The 13468-nt window shown below is 49.2% G+C and overlaps 1 long non-coding RNA gene across 7 annotated transcripts in view; it reads right to left on the bottom strand.

Annotated features, from left to right (window-relative positions):
• Positions 1-4339: 4339 nt before the first annotated feature.
• LOC102548022 (uncharacterized) overlaps positions 4340-13468 on the bottom strand; it is a 33884-nt gene continuing 24755 nt past the window's right edge. For all 7 annotated transcript variants that reach the window (XR_005490534.2, XR_010055474.1, XR_357987.5 and 4 more), the window contains one exon: positions 4340-8041. This is a non-coding gene — a long non-coding RNA (uncharacterized LOC102548022). The remainder of the gene's footprint in view (positions 8042-13468) is intronic.

Below are 13468 nucleotides of genomic sequence, written 5' to 3'. Positions count from 1 at the left end.
GACTGTCTCCTGCGTTGGGTTGTGTTTTCGTAAAGAAGCAGTATGCGTTACTTCCATGCCACGGACTCTCTTTAAACCTTGCCACACCCACTCCCAGTGGTGAAGTCTGCATGCCTCCCCTAGAACCCGAGCAGATCCTGGTGGCAACCCTGCTCAGTAAAATTCGAGACTAAGAAGGCTGCAGGCCTTTCAGGTTAGGTGAGAAAAAAAACTACAGACTCCCTTGATTTCTGTCTTTCTAGATGGTTGTTCTAGGAACTCATTGCCATATTGGGAGGAAGTCTAAACCACATGGAGAGGCTGCGTGCAGATGTCCCACTTCACAGGCACAGCTTATGGACAAAACTGACCCAGTTGGACGCGTAGTTGAGAAAACATTCAAGAAGATTCCAGGCCCGGAGTCTGACTGCAGTGAGACCGTGACGAAGAACCACTCAGCTGAGCCCAACCAAACCTAGCAGCAGAGGATATGGTCAAAGACATTGTCACTATTTGAAGCCACCAAGTTTGGGGCATTCGCTATACATCCCAGTATGATTCTTAGTTTACAATGGAGGTTGACCAGATGGTGGATAAATCAAGTTCTAGATGACAAGGATGCTACATACAAAGAAAAATTGCATGAAGTAGATCCCTTTGACATAGACTGAAGGGAGTTGCAAGGTCTGCAAGATTGAACAGTGCAGAGAGGCAGGTTCCACCCTACCCATCGGGGAGTTAGGGAGGATTTCAAGCAAGGGAAAAGTCCTCCAGAAGTTAGTAAGAAGCTGCAATATGGACAATGGGATGAAAGAAGCGGAAACTACGTATGCCCATCTATACCAGTGCCAACTTCTTGGACAATGAGCAGATAGGAGGCTACTCCATGAACCTACTCAGGAGAAGACATTGCTGGGGTAGTAAGATTATGAGCCCTGTGGTGTTTCAAGCACCCGGTCAGTTTCATGGCTGGATGAATACAAGAGGTGAAGAGAAGAGGGGAAGACTCTTGGGTTTCTGAATTGCAAGACGTTGCCATTTCATTTGCATCACGTCGGTAAAACACCCTGAAAAGCAGCTTTAAGGAAGGGCGTGTTCAGCTTACAATTCCAGGTCACAGAGCACCACTGCAGCGCATCAAAGCAGGAACTTGAAATAACTGATCTCATCCCTGGTCAAGAGCAGAGAGAGAATGGGCAGATGTGCCCATGTGTGCTCAGCTCTCTCTCCCTACCTGGATGCAGTCTGAGATGCCCTGCCTAAGGAATGGAGCCATCCACAGTGGACTGGACCTTTCCACATCAGTGAACACAATCAAAACATTTCCGCCTCAGACATGTGCACCAGTCAGTCTGATTTAGGCAGCCTCTCCATTGAGACTGTCTTCCTAGATTGTGTTACATTGACAATGGCAGGGTTGAAAGACCCAGAAATAGAAAACAGAAGAAGCAATCGTAGGGAAGGACATAAAAGTTCCTGCTTGGGGCATATGGGTTTCTTTCTTTTTTTGGTTCTTTAAGACAACATTTCTCTGTTTAGCATTGACTGTCTTGGAACTCACTCTGTAGACCAAGTTGGCCTCAGAGATCCAACTGCTTCTACTTTAGTGCTGGAATTAAAAGGTGTGTGCCATCACCTCCTGGCATTTTTCTTCTTCTTTAAATAGATGAAATGTCTTATGGATGGCTAGGTTCACAAATCCTAGAGCCCATAAGAAAGGCTGAATTTAAAGGACAGATGTGAGATTTATCTAGACAACTAAGCTGTAAGACATAGAATGGAAAGCAATGAGGCCCCAGGGCAAGTTTCTGCCAGAAGCCAGTGTCCAAAGGTGAACTGAAGAGGGGAGGAAAAGACAGAAGAATAGTGTGTGTGTGTGTGTGTGTGTGTGTGTGTGTGTGTGTGTGTGTGTGTTGTGTGCCAGGGTGTGGGTAGGACAGCCAGAGGTGGGCAAGAAACCAAGGACAGAACATTCAGGTTGGAGTGGCCGATACATCACTCATACGTATGTCACTGTGGATAGCCAATATCTGGTTCCCAACGAGTGCAATCATTAAGGGGAACAAGGCAGACAAGGGGAGAAGTCAGTACCTCTTTTCCTGGGAAAGAGTACATTAAACATCTCCTACCGGGGGAAGTAGTCCTCTGTAGAGAAAAAGAGTGGGATGCAGCACCCAGGTATGTCTCTTGTTTGAGGTGACCAGAAGGTGTCCTGTGCTGGCAATGCTCTTAGTTTGCTTTCTGTTGCTCTGATCAGAGGCTGGGTATGGTGGAAAGGAAGGAAGATCATTTAGACCACAGTTTTGGAGGCTGGAAATGAAAGATTTGGTTCTCCCCCCTCCCCCCTCTCCCCCTCACCCCCATGACACCACCTACATTGTATCATAGCTGAGGGAATCATGAGAGAAGTGAGTTAAAATCCTGGCAGCAGTGCCTTTAAGAAGGATGGATCATATGACCAGATGAGAGAGAAAGAGGCAGGGAGGCAGGGAGGCAGGGAGGCAGGGAGGCAGGGAGGCAGGGAGGCAGGGAGGCAGGGAGGCAGGGAGGCAGGGAGGCAGTGAGGCAGGGAGGCAGGGGGGCAGGGAGGCAGGGGGGCAGGGAGGCAGGGAGGCAAGGAGGCAGGGAGGCAGGGAGGGAGGCAGGGAGGGAGGCAGGGAGGGAGGCAGGGAGGGAGGCGGAGGAAGGGAGAGAGAGAGAGAGAGAGAGAGAGAGAGAGAGAGAGAGAGAGAGAGAGATCTCCTGGTCCATCTGTGCCCAAAAATAATTGGCTAGTACCTCTTGTCATTCAGAACAGGTCCTTCCCACTCCATTTGCTGCTCTAGGCACCTATCTCCTGTGGAATGGATGGCACCACCCCCTAGACCGGGGTCTTGAAGAAAGAGGAGAAAATAACCTGAACAGCAGACCCATCTCTCTCTCTGCTTTCTGGTGGTGGATGCAACGCAACCTCCATGACGGACTATGGCCTCAAACTATGTGCCCAGAGAAACCCTCAAGTGGCTCTCTCTGGTATTCTGTCTCAACAATGAGGGAAGTAATCTCACCACAGGAATTTACCAGTTCCCTAGGCAACCCTCCGTTGCATCACACTGACACCAAAACTTTAACATCACGGGTGCCATTTTTGATGGTAAAGACTCTAAAACTCAGAGTAACAAAGGGATTTTTAGTCTTTGGCTCAGAATAGGGCACACACTGGAGCCTAGTCTCTCAGACCAGAATTCTTCCTCTCCTTTTTCACTGTGATAATTTAAACTGTCAATTTGCCACAGACTAAAGTCACTTGGGAAGAACATCTCAATCAACTGAGGAACTTTCTGAATCAGGTTGGCCTGTGTGCATGTCTGTGGAGGGTTGTCTTGATTGCTAATTGATCCAGTCCACTATGGGCAGCAGCATTCCCTAGGTTGGACATTGCACTGTATGTGAGGAAAGCTAGCTAAGCCAGCAAACGTGCCTATCTCCTCTCTTTGCTTTTGATGATGGATACAATGTAACTAGCTGTTAACAAATTCCTACTACTGTGACTTCCCTGGTATGGTGGGTCTTAACCTGGGGTTGTTTTTAACCCGAAATTGCAAGACAAATAACTTCTAAGTTGCTTTTTGTCAGGATATTTGTTACAACAGAAATGATACTAGAACACTCCCAAATTACCAGAGCAGCAGGAAGACAGACAGCTCCCCAACCAGGCTGTCCTGCTTTGGAGGTAGATGCTTAAGCGCTCTCTCTCTCTCTTTCCCTCTCCCTCCCTCCCTCCCTTCCTCCCTCCCTCCCTCCCTCCCTCCTCCATCCATCCTTCTTCCTCTAGTTGGGAACAACATCCACCTTTCTCATTTCTACAGCCATTTCTTCCCAACCCAGCCTTCTACAACACCTGCTCTTCAAGCTGCCACCGACCCACAGAGGTACCCCAAAATGAGTGGCAGTAGGCTGTGGAAGGCAGGGGAGGGGAACTGAGAAGAGTGGGTTGGTTTCAGGGGCGAAGCAGAGGGCAAGAGGGAAGGGCGAGGCTGTCTCCCCAGCCCCCCTGCCAGCCTCTGCCTACCTGCCGAGCCCAGCACCATGAAACCAAAGCACATTAAGGGTAGGCAGGCAGGTGCTCAATGCTTCTAATGTCTCTAATGTGTTCCATTACAACCGTTCCACAATAAGGTAATTATGCGAGGAAATAATAAACGTGTCCGTCTTTCTGGAAATATTTTTACTTCCAGCAAGAGGGAAGCAGCGCCATTGTTTTTTGAGAGCATCTCTGCTCCCGTACATATTAATTAACTGTGCTCGGGCTCCAGCACCTCACGGCATTTGTATTATTCATAAATGTCTCAGGGATGCAGTAACTTATGTACTCCCCTCCTTGGCTTGAAATCGTTTTTTAATTTCAAGTTCTTTTTTTTTTTTTTTTGAGTAATTGCACTTGCGGTTTGTGCCATCTGTGCCAGGGGCCCCACTCCCTAAACTGTACCCCAACACTTTCTCCCCTTCCCTCTCACTTTTGCTGCTATGAGGGGCTCTGACCTACAAGGTCTTTTTCATGTCCCGAAAGGATTGCAAGTTCAGGCTCTGAGTGGGAGGATCGTCCTTAAGGGCATCGTTCTTCTTAGGGTTGATTTCTAACTTTTCTTTTTTATTCCCACCCCGCCCCCTCTCAGCTCTCCCACAGCGACTCCATCTCTCCCTTTCTTTCTCCACCTTGCATTTTTCTTTAAATGAATAGACTATGATTTTAAGCAGTTTGAGGGGGAAAATTGACTGGAAAGTACAGAGAGTTCCCATGCACCTCCTCACTCCCACCTCCGTTGCTCCTGCTGTGAGCATCTTGCATTAGTGTGGTACAGGGCAAGGAACCAGGGCAATGTGTTACTGTCAAGACAAAGCCCACCGCCTGTGCCAGGGTTGCTGTCGGTATTGTGCATGTGGTGTCTCTGGGTAAATGTATGATGTCCTGTATCTGCCATCTAGAACATTTCACCGCCCTAATACCCTGCTTTGATCCACCCGTCATCCTTCTCTCTCTGCTCCAGTGCCCCGAACGTCTGGCAAACAATGGTATGCTTTCTGTCTCTGTAGTCCTGTCTTTTCTAGAACATTCTATCATAGGAACCAGACTGTGTGTGCCCTGTTCAGATCTCCTTACACGTTTCTGGTCTCAAGTCTTAGTTCTTGAGTCCACGGAGTCTGTCCTGTGTCCGGGATGTGAGCTCCTCAGAGACAGGGACCATGATGATGAATGGACTTTTCTTGGCTCTGTTTGGAAACGGGTAACTGTGTGCTGAGATACCAAAGGGAAGAGCAGGGCAGGTAGAGGCCCCACTCCTCTCTAGTTGGTTTGGCCAGATGGTTTGTAAGATGTGAGATTTGAGGGCAAACCAACTGACCCCTAGGCTCTTATCAGATCTCTCGATGCGCAGAAATCAAGTCCAAGAGGGTGGGGGCAGGGCTGGTGGTCTTCCCAGTGTCCCCGCTCATCTCAATGAGCTTATGGTTTGAGGTGGATGAACGGTGACATGGAGTCCTTCCTGAGAGACAGTTCATGGCACTGTTGACCTGTATGGAAGGCTTCTCATCTGAGTGATTCTCTGCTCTGTATGAGTGACCCGGGACTGTGCAACCCACCTCACCCTCAGCCTGACTGCTGCTGGTTGCATTAAGTCTGGAAAGTGTGAGATCTCTCACGGAGCCAGACCTCTGCTCCAGGATCCTAGACATCAAAGAGAAAGCCGGAAATGGCTTTTCCTCCATTAGCTGAGATTGCACCCAAAGAAGTATCCACGAGAGAGTCTGAGAGACAAGCACGCCCAGGGACGGAGAGTGGGCCTCCTGTCTTCCCCTCCTGGAAGCCTCTTCTAGTGCATAAACTCTCTCCAGCATGTAGGAAGTGCTGTTTTTGAGGAGTTGCTGGTCTTTTCAGTCTCTCTAGTCTTATTGTGTTGCTCCTTTTGGGAGAGAAATGGTGGCCCCACTGCAGTTGACAAAGGAGCGGAGGAAGAAGAGCCAAGACACTCAGATTCTGAGGATGCAGAGAATGCTGTATGTCTATAACATGCCTATAACACATGTCTGTAACATGTCTATAACAGACTCCAAGGGCCAGAAGCCCAGGTTGCAGCCCTCTCTAGCTACTCTGATCCTTTGTTGCTCCTCCTGTGTCAACACAGTCATGATTCAGAGCCCAGGAGAGGATTCTCCCCCCATTCACTCAGGACAAGGATTCTAAGGGACCAGTGATCTGTAGGGTTCAAAGCCCATGCCCAGTGGCCACTTCTCCAAGGCTCCTGTTTCCAGTTAGCATCTTTAGTCGTGCATAAGTGGTTATGTTCAGACACTGACAAATGGGGGCTGGGAGCAAAAGCTTCGCGTGAGGGATCTCTCTATCAGTGTCCCCAGAAGTTTCTACAACAAGGAATACAAGCCAGGACTAATACAACTCTTCCATACCAGGGGCACACAATGGCACCGTCCTCCGAGGGTGGGATGTCTGGGCAAAGCGAACAGAGACTAGGATTACAAATGGAAAGAATCCACTGGGGACAGCCAGCCTCTGGCTGCAACCAGGAAAGACAGGCAGCCCCAGCCCTGCTGTGCGCAACTCTGGCTGTGCTGTTGAAGCAGGCTCCAGCTGGTACCCTCCTCTCCGGGACCCCTGCCAGTCTGGCTAGTGTCTCTACAAGCTGATCTGGGAGAGCATGGTGAAGACTTGAGGACAGAAAGGAAACTGCAATAGCCCTCTCTGCAAGCCCTGACTGCTACCCCAGCTCACTGGAAAGGTGAGGTCAGAGGTGCTTCCTCCCTTGGACCCTGGGGGCCTCGAGTTCCAATCTGGGTGCTTCATTCTTCCGACTGTGAGCAAAAACCCATTTACAATCCAAGGGGAGCGAGCAGCAGTCTTGACTGAGGTTGGGCATAGCCTTGCCCGGGTCTACAGAGTCTTGCCTCCCATCTGTGAAGCTACATGGTCTTGGGTGCAAACATCACAGCTACATATAGACTTTGTGGGTCTCAGGCCATTTGGACACTCAAACATCAGTGAAGTGGGGACAAGGCAGCCAACCTTGGAGTTCTGCCCATTAAGTCAGGTTGCTAGGTGAACAAGAGTGTCCAGAACCCTTCTGCCCTGCTCGCCCCCTCCCAAGGGTGAGAGAACCCAGCCTCTTTTGTCTTTACAACCAGCTGGTGATTGCCTGCCATCCATTCAGCCCTCTGCTTCTTCTTGTTTCTTATTACCAGACTTCTTGTGTTCACGGAATGGTGAAGGTTTGTGTCTATTGTCTTTTTTTTTTTCATTCCGTAAGTATCTGACGTATGACTATTCCTCAGCAGGCTGTGCACTGGGCACTGGACTTGCGTCCAGGAGAAAGACAGGCACGCATCTTGCGCATGTCAGAATGATAGTCTGGTGGGGAAGGCTGGTGTTGTACAAGTGATTTTTAATAGTGAACCACTCAGCATGGGGAAGTAGGGCTGGTCAAAATAACCCAGGAAATGTGAGTTTACCAAAGAGAAGGCATGTGCCCGAGAAAGAGAGTGGAGGGGACACTGTCACAAACCAAAATTTGTCTGGCACTACCGGAAGCTTAAAGGGGTGATAAAGATCTTCCTGGGGCTGGTGGCGAGATCCATCCCCACACGAGTTGCTCTGTTTCATAGAAGCCGTTCCTAGGGTTGTCTTTTGGAGTCATTGAGGGTGGCATCTGATGTGCTTCTTGCTGTTCTGTGATGGTTGAGTCACAGTCCTCGAAAAGGAGGCCACTGATATTCCTTCTTCTTTCTGTCTATCAAAAGAGAGTGACGTAGATAACCCAAGGGGGGGAATTTCAAGTCATTAAAATACACACTCGAAAGGAAGAGGTCAAAACACAAACTGGTTTGACCCAAGGTCAGAATTCTCAGCTGATCCGAGGGGTGACTGTCCACACCGGACCTGCTGCTTAACGCATCTCCCAGCTGCCTACGGTGCGTTCGTAACTCGCGGGCGATAAACAACTCCTTCCACGAAGCCAGAAGTCATCGGGTCAAGAACAGCTGCAGCCGATCTGAGGCTCTCTCTGTCAGATTGTTCCTGGAAATGAAAAAAAAAAAAAAAAAAGCATGTCAGAGTCAAGAATTGTAGAATAAACTGCTGACTTCCCATCTGCCCCTCAGGGACAATTACCGGTTTGAGAAACCCATGTTTAGAGTGTATGAGGCAAGCTAATGGGTATGCAGTTTCCAGGAGAATAGTAAATAGACATTGTAAAATGGGAGAGGCGAAATTCCTATCTTTACTCGAGGACTAATAGTAATGAGGGCCACCAGGTTGGCAGAGAGCCACGTAAAATTCCCATCGGGGATGATGGGGCGGGATCTGTTGAATCGTCGCAGCCTGTATTCATTTGATTTTTCTGGTGCCCCGATAAAACACTGATCAAAAGGAACTTGCTCCAGAAAACTGTTGATTTGATTTACAGGTTACTATCCCTCTTCAAGGGAAGCCAGGGCAGGAACTGGAAGCGGGATCCTGGAAGCAGGAACTGAAGCAAAGACCTTGGAGATCATGTAATGGTTCGCTCCCTATGCTTGTTCAACATCCTTTCTCTTACAGCTCAGGACCACGTCCCCAGGGGTGGGACCACGCCCTACAGCAGGCTCCCACATCCTCCAGTTGTGTCAAGTTGACAAAACCCCACATGCACTCTGATCCCTAGAAGTCAGGAGAGGGGTTGAACTACCCCTAGGGTAAGTTCTAGAAAGTGGCTGGAGATGTTGGGTGGAAGGATCAAACCATCCGTAGGTAACCCTGCAGGACAGTTTCCGGGGCATGTGACTGCCTGTCTTCACTTCTTCCTTTTCAACCCTAGGAAGCCAAGGAGACTAGGAGGCAGGGGATAAGGTCTATTCAGCCACTTAGGGCGTACAGGGGACTAGAGGGGGCGGGGAGACAAATAGGGCTCATTTGTTTCTACATGCTTGTTCTCATCGCTTGCCTCTTGACAACACTTCCATTCGCTGTTCTTGGGAATGCCAGGCAAGCCCCTGACCAGCTGAGCTACACCCCTAATATACTTATATATACAACAGCTTGGGAAACTCACACAGTGGCTGAGAGCCCCAGCCATTAGAGTTGGTCACATTTGGGCTAACAGCTGCACTTACTCATTCTTTCTGCATTCCAGTTTGCTCCAGAGCAGGAATTCACATACTGCCGTGCCTGCATGCGGCCCTGCCCACATATAAACAAACCACTGTACTTTTAACCAGAAGAGCTGGGGTAAGTCATTGAGAAGATAGCTCAAACATCCTAATCCAAACTTCCAAACCCCAAACACTCTAAAAGGAAGGTTTCCGAGTTCTCAGAGGATATCACGAATAAAAATCCCCACTCCAGTCTCGTGGGGGAGGTTTATAGCCAAAATGAAAGTAAGGTAAACCTTCAGTGAGTTACCACTGGATGACTTAAGTCAAGGAACAATGCTTCCTGGTTTTCAAATCAGGTCGCATCCTCAAGATGTTTCCTCATGGGGACACAAATAACCCAAATGTTTAAAAAGAACATCTTCTGGTCTCAGCGCTTCCGACAAAGGCCACTCAGCCTGTGTCTGTCTGTCCCTGCCTGTATGTCTTTCTGTGCCCATTTATCAAGGGTTTCCTTGACGTTATCTACACTCTGACGCACACAGGTTTGTTCTAGCTCTGTGTCTGCTCACTTTGTGCCACTTGGCAGTATTTTCTTCACCTTCTTCCTGCTGGTCTAGGGCAGCCAAGCTCCTGAATGGATACTAATCTACAGAGCAAGAAACTTCCCTCAGAGCTTCAGCAGGTGGGGCAGGGTCCTTCCGGGGCTTCCCAGGGAGAGGGGTTTCAGCACAAGAATATCTCCCCGCCACCCCTCTCCACCTCTCCTCTCCTTTCTTCTCCCCTTCTCTTTCCCCTCTCAGCTCTTCCTCCTCCTTCCCCCCTCTTTGTGCATGTCCGTGTGTGTGTGTGTGTGTGTGTGTGTGTGTGTCTGTGTGTCTGTGTGTGTGTGTGTCTGTGTCTGTGTGTGTGTGTGTGTGTTCATGTGAGTATGCAGGTGCATGTGTAGGTCAGAGGTCAAAGTTGGATGTATTCCTCTGTTGTCCTTTATTTTGAGTCAGGGTCTGACCTTGAACCTGGGGTTTATTAGTTCAACTAAGCTGTCTGATCAACGAGCTGCAGCGGGCTGCTTGTCTTCGTGACCCCTGACCCTTATAGTGCTGGGGTTAGAAGTCCACACTGCTGCCTGTGATGAGGACCTGGACTCAGGGCCTCCTGCTTCTTCAGCAGGCATTTTACTGACTGAGCCCCCTCCCCAGCCTCTTCAAGCTCCTTCTCCTCAGGAAAGTCGGTGGTTCAGGGATGCCTAGCTGGCTCTGGATGGGGATAGTCTACAGACCAACCTTGGCATGTAGAGAGACCTCCGGGGAGCCTCTGCCCCTCAGGCAGCTTCTTAGATATCACAACTCTGGGGGAGAAGACCCCAGGCCACCAGCAGCCCAGGCGAGAGTGGCGTTTTCTCAGAGCTTCTCTCCAAGCCCTGGGAAAGCACCAATTAGTTCCCCTTCGTGCAGCTTAGTGGCAGCCTGGGGAACCCCTCGGACGACAGACTTTCTCCTCAGGAGCAGTTGGAGCTCAGATCCCTCTCTGGCTGGATGTGTGTCAGAGTGATGGTACCATGTGTCTTTAACTGTGCACAATTTAGAAGTGCAAAATATGGCCTGGTTGGTTTCTCTTTCTTTAGCAGGGTGTGTGTGTGTGTGTGTGTGTGTGTGTGTGTGTGTGTGTATGCACACACACACAGACATACGCATATATATCTAGAGACAAAGAGGAAGTGAGTTGAAGAGGGGGCTGATGACTGAGAGAACTCACAAGCACATAAGGTATGAGGAAGAGAGAGGGAGATTTCACAGATTTTAAATATAGGAGGATAAATATTTGAAAATCTGCAGAGCTGCGCGTGTAGGAAGATGCAGTTCGGGCTTGTGGAGTTAGGTCCCCGGAAGAGACAAAGTGACATCCTCATACTCCTGAAATGCTGGGAAAAGAGGATTGTGCATGGTAAGGACTTCTCTGTCTCTCATACACACACACACACACACACACACACACACACACACATACACACACACACAGGGTAGAGAGAAGATACATATAGAATAGACACAGAAATAAGTACACTAACATCCAAACATACAGATACACAAATACACTTAAAAGCATGATGTACGAGTGAGCTGGAAGGCTCAGACGGTAAGGCCTTTGCAGTATAAGCCCGATGACTCGAGCTTAACCCCCAGAGTCCACCTAAAAAGCTGAGTGTGGCGGTAGAGACTTGAAGTCACAGAACTTCTGTTGGCAGATATGAGGCTGAGACAGGAGGATCATGGGTCATGGGCCAGCTAGCTTGATGTATACAGTGGGGCAGAAAGAGCAAGATGGTCTTGTCTCAATGAGATGGAAGGAGAGAACCGAGTCCTGAAAGCTGTCCTCTGATCTTCACAGTATACCAGGGCACATGCTTGTGCACACACAAACATGCACACACACTACATACATACACACGAATAACAATAAAGTATATACAAGTATCTGTCTTGTAATAATCATGCCTTCACCCATAAATGTCTAGTGTATGAGCAAGACCCCATCCTCCTCTCCTAAGGGTGAGTGCAGCCATTTGATATTGTATCCGAGGCCTAACCCCCTATACATGAAGCCATAGGGCAGAGGGGCAGGGGGTGGGTAAACCATTGAAACCGAATGCCTGGGGGCTAGGCTCTGAAGAAGAGGTGCGTTACCAGCTTGTGTTGCTGTCCCATCACAGACTCAGACCTACAGATGATAGACACATGACTGTATAGGTTAGTGGGTTAACAATTACTCTGCTAAGGAGCAAAAAGGAAAAGATAGCCTTAGGAAAGTTCCCTCCACACAGGAAGAGAGAAGCCCTCAAGCACCAGCTAGGCCTCCTATGGACCCTGAACTTCCAGGGCTGGTGTAGGCGTGTGTGAGGGGAGAGATACCAAGCTGCAGCTTTGAGGATAGTTCTAAAAAGCTTTAGATACCCGAGGTTTTTCCCTGTGTTCCCCAAGGAATGAAACTTACTCTCCCACTATCCTGGGGTAAGCCTCTCCATCCCAAGCGAGCCCACCTAGGGCTGCAAACTGTAAAGCCTGCTGGCTGTTCTCTCGTTTTGGCAGTGGGAGACAGGGCCCTACCAATGATTCCCTTTAAACCTTACATAATCACCTCCTTGTCACCCCTCTGGGCTGTAAGCATTCTCAAGACAGTTAAAGCAGAGCCCCTGGGAAGTCTAACCAGGCTTCGCCCACTGGATGCCCGAGAGTTGAGTGGGACCAGGCTGCAGCAGGTGCTGTGGTTACCCAGCCATAGCCCTCAGATCCTAACCTCAGTCATATGAGAAGCTGCAGCCCAGCTGGCCAGCTGGGCATAGAAAACCTAAGCTTGGAGCCATACAGCCATGACCTTTAAGTCCTATCCCTGTGACCTCAGGGCTCCATGAACAAGACCTGACCAAGCCTCTAGGCACCTGGATCTACGCTACTTGGACAGCTAGAGGGCTTTCCCTAGGCTGCTCTGCCCACAGAAGAGCTAGGGAATTTGTCTGTTCCCAGGCAGCTCTGTACCAGTGTCTCCCTCAGGCAGGTGTCTAGTCATCCTCAGGTAGGGCAAATTTCAGAATTTACCTAAAAGTGTCCCCATGGGGCAGCTCCAATTGTTCCTTGTACCCTTTCCTCTGGCTACCCCTCTCCACCACAGTCCCTCTTTCTTCTATCGGAAGCTACACACATAATTGTCCTATAGCTGGGGGAGGGGGGTTTTTCTTTAGAATAGCTTTGTTACTGCCAAGGTGCTACATAAGCATCCAGGTCCTTTGGTGACAGCTTTTGGGGACCCAGGAGAGCACACACACACACACACACACACACACACACACACACACACACAGGCTCCTGGCAAAATCTGCTGCCCCCAGACCATCCCCAGGTTCAGCTACCTCCCTCAAGGAGCTGGCTCTCCTTAGGAGGCTAACTTGGGGTTTCTCCAGGGGACTCATCTGAGGCTGTAGAAGAAGGGGAGGGATGCCTTCTGTGCCCTTGAAATGCAAGGCTTGAGTTCAGGCTACATGAAGATTTCTGAGGCCCCCATCTTTCTCCTCCTGATTTCTTCTGGGGTTCTTCTCAGAAGTCTCTGGGTAGGGGGAGGGGAGATCACCCACCCTGGGCAAATGCAGGAGGGAAGGCACAGAGCTTCCTTCCTTCCTTTCTTTCTTTCTTTCTTTCTTTCTTTCTTTCTTTCTTTCTGTCTGCCTTCTTTCCTTCCTTCCTTTGTTTCTGTCTCTCTCTGTCTTTCTTTTTCTTCCTTCCTTCCTTCCTTCATTTATTTATTTATTTTTACAACTCATAATCTGAAGAGCCAGTGGCTTGGTACATACTATAAACATACTGCAACATTCAAAACACTCATA

Source organism: Rattus norvegicus, chromosome 10, assembly GCF_036323735.1.
Source record: "Rattus norvegicus strain BN/NHsdMcwi chromosome 10, GRCr8, whole genome shotgun sequence".
Taxonomy (NCBI): domain Eukaryota; kingdom Metazoa; phylum Chordata; class Mammalia; order Rodentia; family Muridae; genus Rattus; species Rattus norvegicus.
Note: the sequence above shows the minus strand (reverse complement) of the source record. Positions and strands in the feature narration are given on the sequence as shown.